The 17050-nt window shown below is 36.1% G+C and overlaps 1 long non-coding RNA gene across 1 annotated transcript; it reads right to left on the bottom strand.

Annotated features, from left to right (window-relative positions):
* Positions 1-15222: 15222 nt before the first annotated feature.
* Positions 15223-16741, bottom strand: LOC128033747 (uncharacterized). Its single transcript, XR_008189777.1, has 3 exons — positions 16582-16741; positions 16424-16507; positions 15223-16325 (listed from the first exon to the last, which is right to left on the bottom strand). It is a non-coding gene; the product is annotated as an uncharacterized LOC128033747 (long non-coding RNA).
* Positions 16742-17050: the final 309 nt, after the last annotated feature.

The following is a 17050-nucleotide window of genomic DNA, read 5'->3' as shown; positions in this document are numbered from 1 at the left end:
AAGAAAGTGGTTACAAATTTTGAAAATACAAAAAGGGAGACGTGACTTGTGTTAAAAAAAGAAGAAGAAAAAAAGTTAGCTCAAAAGTTTCAATTTTTTTAAAGTAAATTTTCTTACTTAAAACCCTGTTCAGCCACACTTATAAACTTTTTTTCTTTCTAGCCCACCTTCTTACCTATATATTTCCAACCTTCACATTAAATTTTGAAGCCGACACCACCAAGATCGTGCTATTTAGACAAAGTAGTCTCTTACAAACTTTGGGAGGCAAATTTGAGTGGTAAAAGGCAAAAGTGTGTGTGAGTGCAGTAGAGTGAAGAAAAATCCTATATTCAAGTGCAAACACGAGTGTTGAGCGTTAATTTTTTTTATTTTTTATTTCTTTATGAATGAACTTGTAAGGTTTGTGGTGAGGTTTCTTTTCATTACATAATGTCGAGAAGTCTTAAATGACATACGGCGGGTGGCGGTGCATCCAGGGGTGGTGGCATGCAGCCAAGAAGGAACGTAGCCAAAGGAGGAGTTCCTGACCTTCAAGTTCAAGCCATCATATGAAAAATATCTCGCTTGTTCCAATCGCAATTCGATTCCATCCAAGAACAAATGGATCAAATGGATGAGCGAAGTCAGAGAGAAAACACCCCTCCAAACCCGAGAAGAGAATGAGGTCAACGGTGGCAACACGATAATGACCTTTATAAGGCCAACGACGTGGAAAGCAATCAATCATCCAACTAAAGTAGAAGACAGCGAGATCGTAGAAATTGAGGTCCTAGGGATCGTGAGCGAATCAATGACGATCTCAAGAATATTAAGATGGACATCCCTCCCTTTTAAGGCAAAACTAATCAAAACGATCTTGAATGGGAAAAGAAAATAGAGCTCGTCTTCGAGTGCCACAGCATTACTCGGAGAGCAAGAAAGTTAAGCTTGCACCATTGAGTTCTCCGATTATGTTGTTATATGGTGAGACCAATTAATAACAAGTGGAGACAAAGCGGTGAACGACCCATTTCTACATGGGACGAGATGAAAGCTTTTATGCGAAGAGGTTCATTCCGCAGACTACCACCGTGAGCTCTACCAAAGCTACAACACCTTACACAAGGTAATCGTAGCATCGAGGATTATTTCAAAGAAATAGAGATTGCCATGATCCGAGCCGACATCGAGGAGGACCGGAAGCCACCATGGCAAGATTCTTAGTGGATTGAATTCAGATATTGCCAACATAGTCGAACTACAACACTACGTTAAAATTAAAGATATGTCGATATGACTATTAAAGTGGAGAAGTAACTCAAAAGGAAAAGTGTCGTTCAATCATATTCAAATTCCACTCCTATAATGAAATGAAGCCAAGGAACTAGCAAGCAAGAAAATTTTAATCGAACGAAGAAACCCACAGTAGCCACAAAAGCTAATAAGTCGAGTGGAGAAACGAATAAAGACACAAATGAATTCGTGAACAACTTTACCTAAGACGTTAAGTGCTTCAAGTGTCTTGGAAGAGGCCATATTCCAAATCAAGACCCAAATCAAGAATAATGGTTATGAGACCCGATGGTGAGATCAAGTTGGAAGAAAAAAAGAAAAGAATTAGAATCACCTATCAAGAAGAAGAAGAACTCGAGTTTGTCGTTGAAGGCAAAATACTCATTGTTAAGCGAGCTTGAGCATTTAAAATGTTGAAGATGAGCAAGAATGAAAGAAATTTTTCACACACGATGCCACGTTCAAGGCAAAGTGTGTAGCATGATTATCGATCGAGGAAGCTACACAAATGTTGCTAGCAAGATGCTAGTAGAAGCTCGGGTTGCCAATGACGAAACATCCTCAACCATACAAGTTACAATGGCTCAACGACAGGGTGAGTTGAAAGTCACCAAACAAATCGTTATCGCTTTTTCATCGAAAACTATAACGATGAGGTCTTATACGACGTGGTGCGGATGCATGCGGCCATTTGCTTTTGGGAGGCCTTGGCGCTTTGATTGAAAGGTTATTCACGATGGATTCAACAACCGATATTCATTTAAACATCACGTAATGAATGTCACATTAGTGCCCTTACAATCAAACAAGTCCACGATGACCAAATTCGGATGAAAATTCTTTTGAAAATTCGAGAGAAAAGAGAAAATAGAAAAGAAAGAGTCAATAAAAGAATTGAGTGAAGAGAGCTTTCAAATAAAAGGGAGGATAATTTTGCTAACCGCATTTAAATCTTCCTCTTGAATCTTCTTCATTTCAGTTTGTAAAGCTCTAGCAAAAGACAAGTTCCAACTCCATTATCTACCCGAGGAACGCACGATTTCAATTGATTAAAAGGGTAACTTGGAAAATACACATGTTCTTGACATTCCCAATGGTAATAAAGGTAAGGAACTTATTGATATTCAATCATATTGGAACTTTGTGACTTCCGATGGCATGATTCAAATAAGTCCTTTATAATGATTTGTTTAGTTGTTATATGTTGAAAAGAAATGCTAAATTTGATTCAATAATGATTTGAAATATTTTCTTAATCATTTATTTTGTGTTGAATTACAAGATGATTTGATCTTTTAATGGATTTTATGATGTCATGTAATGCAAATGCATGAAATGAATGCCTAGAAAGACGTTGATTTTGATTCAATTACATTTAAAAACTTTACTAGAAAGAAAATTTCTTTACATAAAGCGAATATATATACGACCTCGCCCTCATATTCCAAGAGACAACATCGATCCCTTCCTTCATCCGTGTGCTAAGATAAACCTCGTGAATTCTTCAAAAGGGGTGCCTCATCTATCTCTTTTTGCTTGATCTTGGTCGCAATCTGTTGTCTGCCTATCCTCATAATGCTGATTAGCTCCTTTTTAGAATGTCGATGGCTCTTAGATAATCATCTTGAATCTTTGGGCCATGAGGTAAAGTCACGAACTTTTCAATCACCCTTCTTGTGTTTCTCAGAATATATTCAGGAAGCCGTATTATTTTCCAATTTATCAAGAAATCCGTATTTCATGACAAGCTTTCTAATTTAGTAATCGAACTCGAATCAACATCTCTTTCCTAAGATGCAAATGCAATGCAATCATAGTCAAATCAACACAAAACGGGTTAGTATGGGACTACAAGCAAACAAAAGAATACCTAGTCAGGAAACTACTAGGGGTTTGGAGTAGTTCTACCTAAGGTGGGCTCCTAAGGTCTTTTACATGCGGTTTAGATCTAAAGTCAAGGTATCCGGACCAGCAGATTCCTCGATCTTCACCCATTATAGGCTCATACAGACTGAGTTCGGTTCAGGGGAATACATTTCCCTATGGTTGCACGAAGATGAAAACCTCATGAAGACATAGGTACGAATGTATTCCGAAAGTGATCCACTATCCTGCACGGAGGTGAAAACCTCACAAAGAAGTAACTTTTCACTCTCACTTAAAAGGGTAAGACTAAACAGCCTTTATGCAATATGATGCCAAGATATAAAACTCAATCCATAATATACAAACAAATGCGACAAGAGGATCGTAATTTTTCAAATCAAATTTTCAATTTTCGACAATAAGACAGAAAACAATCAATTTTACAGCTTGACTCTCTAAGTATCCCTAGCGGAGTCGCCAAGCTGTCGAAACCACCTTTTTTATTGGTTTGAAAATGAGAATCGACTTTTAAAAATGGAAATGAGAGTCGCCACCGATCCTTTATTGAGGTGTGATCGGCTCACATTGAAAACGAATTTGGTTTGCGTAATTTTAAAAATGGAAATGAGAGTCGCTCCCTCGTAACGCTTAAAATTGGTACCGAATTGACTGTTTAATGTCTTAGTGTCAAAAATTTGAAAAGATTTTAGAATACGATCCTTTAAACTTGAATAAAATGGATTGGATGATGAGACTCACTTATTTCAAATAAATAAATTGTCACACTCAGTAAGTTAGAGTGCAACATTTTAAATCCTTAAAATTAAGTTTATCTTTTGACTTTTAAAACCTATGCATTTGAGAAGGATATCTGATTATTTGGGTCAAATGAGGAAATCAAAACCCAGTAAGTTAGGGTTCGATTTCACAAAATTCCTAAATATCGAATATTACCTTTATTTTTATTCATTATTTAGAAAAATCCTCGTCTCGAGAGAACAACATGTTATGTCCAATGCGTTAGGACATAACGTATCGAATTCCCGAGAATGAGCTTTTTATTTATGTTTTAATTAAAAAGGGTATTCGGTTTCTTAGATCCTGAGGAAGATTGGAATCCAGTAAGTTAGGACACATTCTTTTCGAGGATCCCAAATTCCGAGTATCGCGTTATTTTGAAAGTTTTTGAATGAAATAACTTTGTAATTTGTAATCTTTTGAATGAATAAAAAACGATTGTATAATAATGTACAACTCGCAATGATAATTCATAGACTAAAGCGTGCACTAAGGAACAATGAATAATCAATGAATACAACAAACAAACATAACAACAATGATCTCTATTGTACATCATGCCAATATCAATATCAACATTCAAAACTAATAAAAAAGAACCAATTAATGCAAATGCAAACCAAATGTATAAGTTTTGAAATAACTAAAACAAATGATATGAAAGAAATGGAAATTGTAAATCAATAAAGTATGTACAAGAATTTAAAATAAATAATATACTAGAAAGTGAAATAACCAAAATAGATAATACTATATATATGATGTAGTAGGTGTAAAAAGTTGAAATAAGTAAAATAAAAAAATAGACAATTTGAAAGAAATAATATATATATATAGAAAATAAGTGAAATATAAAACTTGTAGTCCATCGAATATTGTATAGGCATGTATGTATAATGAAAATAATTTAATATAAAAATTGAATATGTACAAAAATAACGTTGTATAAGAATATTATTACTTAATGTTTACATGCGAATATAAAAAAATGGATTTTAAAAAATATTATAAAATAAAAGTTGCTAAAGATATATATATTATATTGGACTAATGTGAAGAAAATGAAACAATAGTCATTATAAAACTAAATAAGGATATGAGATAAAAGAACAGTTTGAAATGATGATAAATAATAAGGTAATAATTATACACGAATAAGTAAGTAGAAATATAATCAAATATAATAATATTAATAATACAAAGCTGTAATAATAATAGTAACAATAATAATAATAATAATAATAATAATAATAATAATAATAAACAATCAGAAGGACCAATTAGCAATCAAGACTGAAATGTAAGAGCAAATTCGAAAATAAATATAAGGGGTGCGAACCACATTAACACGCGAATAACTAAGAGGGTCAAAAGGGAAATTAATCCATGCCCTTAAAAACACTGTGTTACATAAGGACCGAAATGAAATTTGTAGGAAATTATGCGGCCCAATTTAAAGAAACAAAAGAAACCAAATTAAAATGAAGTGCAAAGATGGAGGACTTAGGGCGCAAATATCCCACCAAAGTGAAAACACGCGGATCCTCCCCGGGTCGGGTCACCGCGCGGGTCTCCATCTTATACAGCGTTGTTCCGACGCTTATGATTCATTGTTAAAACGGCGTCGTATCAATGTACCATTTAAACTAAGTTTTTGTTTAAAAAAAACATTTGCATCAACAAAAAAATAAAAAGGGCTTAAACTCTCTGCTAGGGTTTCTGACCCTAGCTTTCGCGCCGCTCGGGGGATCCGTCAGTCCTCGCCCCACCGTCCTCGCTCGAGCTCCGATCACAATGAAGCGAACGAGGACCACATCGGCATCGGCGTGAAGGTAAATCCCTCCCTTCATTTCTCTTTTATTTATTGTTATTAAAAATAATATATGAAACAAATTTAAAAACTGAAAGGAGAAAAACAAAAAAAAAATAATCACCTTTAGAAACTGTTTTTTTCTATTACTTTTCAAAAAATTTTCTTTTATACAATATTCGTGTCTGTAACCACCCCTCTTACAGATTTTTAAATCTGCCTTTATAGCCGAAAATGAAAAAAAGAAGATAAAACAAAAAATCGAAAGAAATCTGTCCTTTTTCTTTTATTTGCTGTCAATTTCTGCAGTTTTTGTTTGCTTGTCCTTCTTGCAGGTACGACATACGGAGGGTGAACGTGGCGCAGCGCGTGGAGGCGTGGTACGGTTGCTGCGACGCTGGGAGTCGAATGTTGCTAGGGTTCTTTGCCCCTGTTTTGCGTTTTGGGCTCGTTGGGCTAAAGGTTTTTTAGGCTAGTGGGTTTGATGTAATTTGGGTTATCAGGCTTAATGTATTTAGGTAATTTAGGTTAGATTAATTGGGCTATCAGTTTGTAAATGGACTATTTTATGGGACATTTATTCTATTTATTTTGTTTTTGCAATGTATATGGGCTGGGCATAAATTGGGTATTACAAATGTGTTACTGGACTACAAAGTCACCGTGTCTAAACCGACATTATATATTAGAGAGTGTTGGAGGTCGACAGAAGGCTACAATTGGTGGGTACGATTTGCATTGATCTAGAAGTCGAAGATGTGGGAGATACGAAAATTTGTTGGGCCTCACATATGATAGAAGATTAGCAAAAACTTGATTTCAAAAATATCTGTACGTGTATTATGCCAATGGTGAAAGACATGTCGACCATTAAAGTTTCGGTACTGATTGCCAAAATGCTGACATAATTCCAGTATCGAGTATCATACCAGAAGGCATAGATAGTTAAAAAGATGGCAATTGAGCAATTGTACGGAGATTTTGATGTGTCATACAATGAGCTACAAGGATTGATAGCCACTATGCGAGAGTACGTGCGTGGACCGTAATTGAGTTATAGACAGGACCTTATTACGGTTTGAATAACCAACTACAAGTAAGAAAAAAGTTTCCAACGGATGTTTTGGACTTTTGATCCATGCGTACGCGTATTTTCTCACTGCAAGCCGTTTGTGCAAGTAGATGAGACCTAGTTATATGGTAAATATATGTAGATCCTATTTCTCACGGTTGCTGAAGACAGGAACAAGAACGTGCTTCCGATAGCATTTGCCATTATGGATAAGGAGAACATGAAATCTTGGAATTCTTCCTTACGAACCTGCGGAGGCATGTTAGTAGTAACGATAATATTTGCATCATCTCCGATAGAGGGAAAAGATTAATTGCTGCATTAAGCATTCGGTGTACCATGGAGATCCGTTTACTGCATCCGGCACATCGCAGCTAACTTTCACTAAGATTATAAGAACGCAGATTGGCGGAGACAAGTTGTGAGAATGAGTAAAGGATGACCTTATATTTTCAATATACGTTTTAATGTTTTAGGGCGAGACTGTAACTTATGTTTTATTACTATATACACAGCGTACGAGTTAGAGCCACACATTTTCCAGAAAAGGATGACTCGACTTGAGCGTGACATGGAGGGTGAAATGAACACACCTTTTCGATAGTGGTTAGGTACCATGGAGTTATGGCAATAGGCTCAAAGTTTCAACGAGGGCTTTCACTATGGTCATATAACCACCGACTTGGCAGAGGGTGTTAACTCCGTATTGATGAAAACACGACATCTTTCGATTTCATCTGTGTTCTCGGCTACGTTCTACAGATTGGCTACCTTGATGCCAAGAATGGGGCAACAACAAGTCAACCAGATAGAGGCAGGACACGTGTTTGTCGAAGATGTTAGGGATGCAATGGTTGCAAACCGTCAAATGGCAAGGTCGATGAATGTAGAAGTATATTCATGACGTCTTGAAACATTTTAAGTTACGGAAACCATCGGTTGTCGACCCAGTATACCACCTAGGTCCTATGGAGTTGATCCTTGAAATAGATGGTGCGATCATAGGAGGTTCCACAAACTTCATTATCCCTGTGCGCATGTCCTGGAAACTTGTGCTAAAGTCTCACTCAATGTGGAACAATTTATTGATGAGGTGTACACCCTTGAGTGCACGTTGCATGTCTAGGAGAACGAATTCCCTGTCTTGCCTGACCTGTCTACATGGGAGGTACCTCCGACGACTTTCGAGCTTGTCTTAGACAGAGGATTGCGTAGGAATCTGAAAGTTCGTCAGAAATCATCCAGAATCCATAATGAAATGGAAATTAGGGAGAAATTTGACGGATAGCTTTGTGGCATATGCAGATTAGCTGGTCATAATCGGAGTAAATACCTGCAGTGAAACTACTATATTGGAAAATCATTGCAATCGGGTAGGAATTGAGTTAATGTACTCTAATGTATCTAATTTATATTACAAAGTTTGTTCCTCGTTTTAATGTTGCAATTAATCTAATTTAAATTACAAAGTTTGTTCCAAGTTTTAATGTTGTAATAAATCTCAATTAAATAAATACAAAGATTGTTTTTTTTCATTTATATTTTGCGAATTAAATAAATACAAACTTGACTATTTAAATTGTAAAAACCCCTAAAATTGATGGTTTGATGGTGTACTCCTAGGGGTATATTTTTGTGGAGGTCAACGTTCACGTTGCGAGTGATCGCAGCGATCAACATTCTCTGTACCCACACATGAGGGTGTGCGAAACATAGAAGAAAAATCATATGTCCCAAATGCCATCGATGAACTTGAGTCGGGAGGAGTGGAGTACTACGGTAGATACGAGCCGAGAGGAGTGGAGTACCGCAATGGATACGAGCCAGGAGGAATGGAGTACTGCAGTAGATACGGGCCAAGAGAAGTAGAGTACTCAGGATGGTGGGTTGAAGATATCAAACTCGATCGATTTCCATGTTCGCGAACCTAGGATATAGTCATCGACCTGCAACTCTGGATGATAAAAACTATCCCCAGAATGTGTATGAGACCTCTTGGGCTCTAGCTCTGGCTTTAGCTCAGGCTCTGGCTCGTATGCCCCAAGTCAGTGCATGTGTAAGGGGGCTGCAATCCATTGCCCATAAAGTAAATACAATTTTTTCGTAATAGAGTACCACTGTATGTACTCTAACGAGGGTTGCAAATCAAAAGAAATATCCATCTGAGGTCTCTGCCCCATCCAATTGTCCTACACTGCAATATATTGTTGATGCACAACCCCCCAACTATTTCCATGTTTTCCCCTCTTGTTAATCCCATGGATCTTCCCCAATTGCATTGGCGAAACTGGGATATACTATATGCAACCAAACTGCCAGAGTACTCAATCCCCTTTATACCACTCCACTGTTGGGAAATTGATAATGGGTGTGTTAATGCACCACAGGTGTGAGTGAATGTAGGCAGATGAGGGAACAACAGCTGCAATTTCCAGTCTTTGATAGGGCATCCAGATGAACTGCACATTAATAACATGGTTAAATTCTAACACGGCTCAGTAAGATATACAAAGTAATTACGTGTCACGAATATTGGAATAGCTTACCCCTTCCCCGACATGTTATTCAATCATCAGACGGTTTATCGAAATAATGTATAACCTCTCGATACCTGGATTGATACTCCATCTACGAAAACAAATAACTTTTCAGAATAATATCATTAGAAAAAAATGCCAATTGATTGCTATAACGGGTACAATTTTGTCACCTATTCACTAGTGGAAATACATATGCTTGGTGACTAACCGATGCCAAGAATGGCATCTGGTAAAGAGCCCAAAACTGTAGTAATATGAGGCATCCACCTATGTACACGATAGAAGGCTTTGTTGTCTGGCAAAGCTCACAATACAACATAGCCAGTACTGCGGAACCCCAACTATACGAGTGGACATTATGAAAATCAGTTAATAGGGGTAAGTACATCAAATGAACCTTATTGTTGTTTGCATCCGGTATGAGTACACCCCTTATGATGTGCATAATGTACACTCTAGTAGTGCACATCACCTCCTGCTTAGTGACATTAATTGATAAATGCTCAAAATTAGATTTCAACCATGAAAATTTCAAACCTGTAAATTTTGACTCAGCATCACCGGACGAGACTCCTAGTAGGTTATATCAAAGGGGAGTCGACTCAGAGATCATACTTACGCCCGTTACCGCATTCCCGTTGATTGGGAGCCCAAGTTGCAATGCAACATACTCTAGAGTGACAGTGCACTCCCTACACGGTAAATGAAAAGTGTGAGTCTCCGGGCGCCAATGCTCAACCAAAGCAGATATTAAGTCGTACCACAAATCAAACGTCCAGGTCAATGCTACTAACTAGAATCTGGCTAACTCCAAGTATGGCACTAGTCGTTCAACTGGGGGGTATCCTAAACCATTCACACAACCCCTCAATGCGCAGTACAAGCCCTGGCATTATTAAATTACAGAAAATAGTTTTATAACATAATTTAATTTCGTAAATAACATGGAGCTTTTTATAAGGGAACCCATGAATAAGAAAACAATATTTTACCATCTTATTAACTGTGTTTGATAAGTGACCATCGTATCAAAGAACCCATTTCGATATCTACAATTTTAAAACAAATTTTGATAATTAATTTCTAAGTTTGATCCATTTTAAATATTTATCAAAAACCTAAATGTGATATAATAAATTTTACAATAAATACAAGACAAAATTTCATTACAAAATACTAAATAGTTTTGTCCACATCATATTTTTTGTTATGATATTGTAGTATATAATTAACAAAAATAAATATATCTCATAAATTCTAACTCAATGGTCTCATCTTTTACCTACATAAAAAACAAAAACTTATGTTAAAATAATAAAAATAACATGCCAATAAAAAATAATGAAACATAACATAAACTATCTCAACATAATAAACCTAATAAATACGAATGTTGTTATTATTATTTTTTGAAAAAACATAATAAATTTAAAACACACATAACAAATAAATTACATAAAAACAAAACATAGAGGATTATACATAAATACGAATATTGTTATTTAAATATAATAAAAACATAAAAAATTTACGAATGAAAATATAAAATAGAAACATATCTTACCAAAATAATATCTCTTTTAACGAAATAATACCTTACAAAAATAAAAATAAAATCATAAATAAATCAAAAACAACTAAAAAATTAATTTTACAACAAAAAACCACTAAATTAAAAAATACCTTTTATAATTTTTTAAACACCAAACCCTTATAACCCCAAATACAACTTCTTAATTTTTTTCACACTCTAAAGACAACCCTAAATTAAATCCCTTTTTCTTTCCCATTCTCTTTTCCTTCCCTTTCTCATTTCCTTTCCTTTTCTTCTATTTTTTTTCCTTCTCATTCTCCTCTCTTTACCTATTTTACTTCTATTTTTTTTCTTTCTTTTTCCCTTGCTTCCCTTCCATTCTCTTCTTCTCTTCTTCTCTTCTTCTCTTCTTCTAAACTATTTTTTTCTTTTCAGATCATAATGGGATTGGGGACCATTATAAGGTCCCTAAAACACAAGTCATGAGACCAGTGATGGTCCCGTTCCATCGCTGTAGGGCAATGCAGTGTCCCATCATCGCAGAAGAGCTTGGTGCCGCCTACCAGTTGGGCTTCACCAGCTCAGTGCTGCCTACCAATTAGGCATCACAAACTCTCAGTGCCGTCTATGAGGTGGCCTTCACCTGCGGTTGTCAAGGTCACGGGGTTGGGTTGGGTTTTGGTGGTATATGGGTCATATTTGACTTGTATTTCTTTGGTGTCGCCTATCAACATGCCATATCTTATTAATATATATTTTTTAAATTTGGCTATCAGAATTTAGGGTGGTGCCGCCTATGCACTACCCTCCATACCATGGATATACCATTTTGATATATAATCTGACTGACATACCAATTTGGTATATAATTATTATTTTTTATATTATTGCTGTAAAAAAGCCTCTATCATCTTTATATAAATTTATTACGAAAAAGTTTAAAATTTGAATATTTATTTGTTAAAAATTAAATGTAGATTTTAAATTATAAAATTTGTGGTATAGTACTTAAAATCAAATATAGAATATAATTAAATTGTTTAATAAATATAAAATTTTAAATTATGAAAGTTTTCATTTTACATCTTTATCTTTAAAGGTGGTAACGGGTAAGCTCTGATTGAGCTGTGTTTGGATTCGCATTATTTTGGGCTCGAATATCTCTGGTTGGGATCAGTTGAGCTTTCTTGGAATCAAATTTTTCTCAAATCCATATTTTTCAAGTTTGGGTTTTCTCAAACTCGGACCCTCTCGAATTCAAATATTTTCAGGCTCAAATTTTTTTAGGGTTAGGTCGAGTGAGCATAAAGAGATTCAAATAATTTGATGTTTTATAATTTATATTCGTGATAATAACATATTTGCCTCCTATACATTAGAAAAAATTTTAATGTGGTATCTAAAGTTTTTTAATGTCTAATGTGCCTCCTATACTTTGCTTTTGTTGTCTAAAAAAGTACCTGGGTCTAACGATGCTAAAGTATGATGTGGCAGTACACGTAGACTGCTAAAATAATACCATGTGGTACTTTACTATAAAGAAAGTTAATCAAGTCAAATAGGGGCATAGTAACAATTTTACCATTTTATTTCTAAAGCCAAAGAAATATTTATTTTTTCTTTCTTTTCTTTTATTTTATTTTTCTTTTTTTTTTCCTTGACCAATTGACCAAAAAAGCCTTTTTTTTCAAAAAATTACAGAAATGGGCCGATTTTTTTAAATGATGGGAATGGTCCGTTTTTACAAAAACGCGTTAAGTTGGCATCATTTTCAGGGGAAACGCAGAAAAACGCATCTAGCTCAGCGCTTCTTTCCCTGATGTCAGGTAAAACACGCTAACGTGGAAACATTTTTCTAAAAAGCGTCCACGTGGGTGTGCTTTTACCTGTGTTTTCCCAGTTAGGGTTTTTTAATTTTTAATTATTTAGGGTTATGGTTATAATTTAGGGTTTATGAAATTAGAGTTTAAGAGTTTTTATTTTTTTAACTGTCTAGGTTTAGGATTTCCTTTATTTTTAAGGTTTAGGGGGTCTGAAAAAATAATTTGTATATGATGAGTTTTAAAAAATATTTTTGAGGGTTGAGTTCAAGATATAATTTTGACGAGAGGTTGAGTTCGTAGAGAAAAATGCTTTAAGTAGGATGCAAAGTCAAAAAAGAACTAAAACGCTTCCAACTGGACACCCTTTCCAGAACTACTGCTTCTCAGAAAATAAATTTGATTAGATGGTTCTAAAAAATATCCTAGGATTCCCGGGATGAGGTTTGTGAAAAATGCCCTGAAGAGTGGGGGTTGAGGTTTATAAAAGAAAAATGCTCCAAGCAGGATGCACTGTCAGCAAAAAGCACTGAAAGCACTTCTAATTGGACGTCCTTTTCAAGATCTTCGCTTTTGAGAAAATAAATTTTATGATATGATTATGAAAAAATATCTCGGGATTCCTAGGGCATTTTACAGAAAGGAGTGAGATGCATTTTGTTAGTCTATAAATGACCCATATTTCAGCATCTGATGGCATAAGTTGGATCAATAGAAATTGAAAAAGTTCAAAAGAATAGAAGTTGGAGTTGAAGGTATAAGTTGATTTTCCGTGTTAATTTTATACGAAGCATTATATTTATTGCATAATTTTTTGATTTTTCGTGTTAATTTTGCTTGTTTTGAATTTCTCTCGATAGATAAATTGGTTAACAATGAGTGGACGAATTAATTTTATTATTTATTACGATGGTGAGGTCCGTGACACTGAGAACTACATGCTTTTTTTATCGAAGAACACAACGCAACTAGCTTTTAACCAGAACATAAAATTGACGGAACTTCGAAAAAGAATTAGGCAAAAAATCTTCGGATCTATAACAATGAGAGTTTCGTCTATTAAGTATTGGTTTTGTGTTTCAGTAGATCCCATGAGATATGACTCATTTGATGTTAAAGGTGCTCAGGGCTTAAAGCCGATGGTGTAGACTCACCTTGAAAGTGGAACACCATTTCTTGAATTATATGTGGAATTTTCAAAATCGGATGAGGGACTTGCAACTTCAATGTCTCTTCCTGTCCGACACGTGAGAACAATTGAAAATGTCTATAGTACAACCAGTTTATTAAAATGTTCCCATTATGATATCTCGGATCATCAATGGGAAGACACTCATCTCTCTTGGCCTTAGATTTCAATCGTGGGAGGCAGAACACTGAACCATCGGGTTTTAATGGTAAAAAAAAATACACAACCTCTACACGACACTCAATTAGTGGATGGAACATGCACCTCGGTGGGTTGATGTTTGACACTGGGAATACTTACTAGGGAATGACATCATCTTCCAGTGGTTGGTAATTGACATGTGATTTTAGATGTTCCGGAACGTACACGAGAAGGGATGATTTACTTCCTACGATGTCTACCGGTGAGGGGACCTCCAACATGGCAGATGTTAGTGGGTCTGAGAATGAAGATGACAATGTATCCGATATAAATCCTTCTTGAGAGTTTGGTTTCGATGGTTCGAAGTTGGATTATTTTACGAATGGAGCCTATCCCAACCGAACTGAAAGCGGTAAAGGGGTGATGAAGATGAAGATGAAGAAGTAGATCTACGATTCACATCGTACTTGTTACCAACCCACATGCATAATGTCGATCTTTTGGTAGAGGATGCTTTGGAGTTTGCAAAGAGGCCTGGCCATAGAAGTGCATCGTTGGATTCGGGTGATTTGGAAATGGGTAAGGAGTATTCCAGTAAAGATGGTTTTCTCGCAGCATTGAAGTAATATAGCATTAATAATAGGGTTAACTTTCACGAGGTTAAATCCAAATATGAGAAGTTTGAGGGGAAGTGTGTAGTCTAATATGGCAACTACTCATGGAAAATCATGGCTTCTGTTAGGAAGAAGACGAAGTTATAGAGGATTAAAAAGTTTACCGGTTCACATACATGTGTTGCCTCGGGTACATTATCACTGGGTTATTAGAGCTTGCTCCTTTTAAATTGTTACTTGATAAAGATCTACATTGCAAACCAAAAGGTCAACTGTGCTCGACCCTAATACGCGACAACATAAATAGCCGGGAGCTCTCAAACTAACAGAGGTTATGCGGGTTGTGTAGGAACCCGGGTCATACAATGTCGTCCTGTCCACATTGAAGTTAAACATTATAATATGTCTTCATGGGAATTGTTAGCCATTTTTAATCCAAAATAAATTTAATATTTGTTCATGTGAATTTTCAACAAAAACATTTGATATTTCTGTTCAAATCAAACCTTATTGCAATGCTATGTGAAAATATTCAAGGTACATTCGAATTTTGATTAGGGTTTAATAGATAGCTAAATTAGACAGTGTACAAAAAATATTCAAAAGAAATTATATTAATTTAAATGATACAATTTACAATTCATTAGTGCATATGCCAGTCGAAATCTCTGCACATTGGGGTGGTTGGCGGTTACGCGCTAGATTTCTTCTAGGTTCCGCTTTCGACCGAGGTTGTGGTTGTTAGGGTTCACCTTCAGTTGGTGTAGATCCTTGCATTTGTGCAACCCCCGGCCTATTACTAGATGGTTGAGAAGATGACCAACCTTGATAGAACAAAGATGCCAGAGGTGTTTGCGTTACCCATAGTGAATAAGCGTCACTATGTTGAGCCCCATAAGTTGATGGGATAATGAGTGGACTCCCCGTTGGTGCCTCATGCATAGATGCCTATACATTGTCGTATACATCGTCGCCATCAGAAAATGAGATGGCCCAGACGTGTACCACATCGGTGATGGATGACCAACAATCTAACTTGACATAGGATTAGAAACAGAAGAATGAGGTGTAATATTTTATGCTTGTGTGTGAAAACAAAAGAGTTATGATAATGACCAGAATAAGATGATGCACAATGAAGGGGATGTGGTGAGGGTGGCTGTGTTGATGCCGTCGGGGTTGGTTCTTGCGTGGGCGTTGATGATGGGGCTGTCTCGCCACACCTTGGATTTAAAAGGGTCTGTCGTAGCCTACTCATATGAAGACACTAATGCCTATCCTATTTGGTCAACAAATATGGCTTGCCATGGATCCTAAACCATGTCATGTAATCTGGATCGCATGTTAACTCCAAAATGAGAATTGCGTCACGAGAAGGTAAAAAATCATACCGGTTGTTCCACATCTCGATGGATTGTGAGTGGAATACCGACCAATTAGTATCCGATCACTATAAGTCGAAACGGTGAAGATCATCAAGCTCTTGAGGTGCCATAGGAATCGATTGCCAGAATTTGAACTGTCGCAACATTTTATCCGCCTCGTGCATCTCGAAGGTAGCGTATACTACCAATTGGACCTTAACGTGCCAGGCGTTGGGATGCACAAAGAATGCCTCAAGAATTACTGCCCGAATTGTCGGGTCCTCATATGGTGTTCATTCAAACTATATGAATGTGATAAAAACATTAGCTATATATATACTTCTAAATACGAAATCGACTACCTTATTTGTATATTGTTCAAAATTAAATAAATACATACATCTACTTCCGATCGCTGGTCCAATAGAAGCCGTTTATCTTCAAACTCAATAGGTAATCCCAATGACTTAGGTCATGGTTCCACCTAATTAAATAATTTATTAGCATAATAATTTTATTTTAAATCAATTTGATAATGGTAATATATATGAATTTTACCTTGTTACGAGTGGAAATGTATACGGGTAGTCCACTCGAGGACGTAAAAGTGGAAGGCGATCTTGAGCCTATGATTGTAGTAGTAAAAGGAAACCACCAATTTTGATTTTTTCTGATTTCGTCGCCTAACACATCTCCTACTACAATGTCGGCAACACTGTGGACCCCAACTAAGTTTCGCTAGCTTTGTTTAAAAGCGATGAGTTTCAAAGAATCACCTTAAATGTACAAGGTTTCGTGACTTATCGTGTCGAATACCCCGATAATATGAAGGATGTACACCTGAGCGTATCGTACTCTTTTCTCTTCAGTAGAATCCTCCGCCAGTTCCATGAAATTATTTCGTAATAAGGCCATTTCAATTTGACCTCCGATAATCATCTTGGGTACTACACCCAAAAGCTCGTAATGGCGATCCCTCAATTAGTAGATTGAACAAACTCGATAACTACCGATCCGTCCACGGGTA

This window comes from Gossypium raimondii, chromosome 10 (genome assembly GCF_025698545.1).
Source record: "Gossypium raimondii isolate GPD5lz chromosome 10, ASM2569854v1, whole genome shotgun sequence".
In the NCBI taxonomy this organism is placed as follows: domain Eukaryota; kingdom Viridiplantae; phylum Streptophyta; class Magnoliopsida; order Malvales; family Malvaceae; genus Gossypium; species Gossypium raimondii.
Note: the sequence above shows the minus strand (reverse complement) of the source record. Positions and strands in the feature narration are given on the sequence as shown.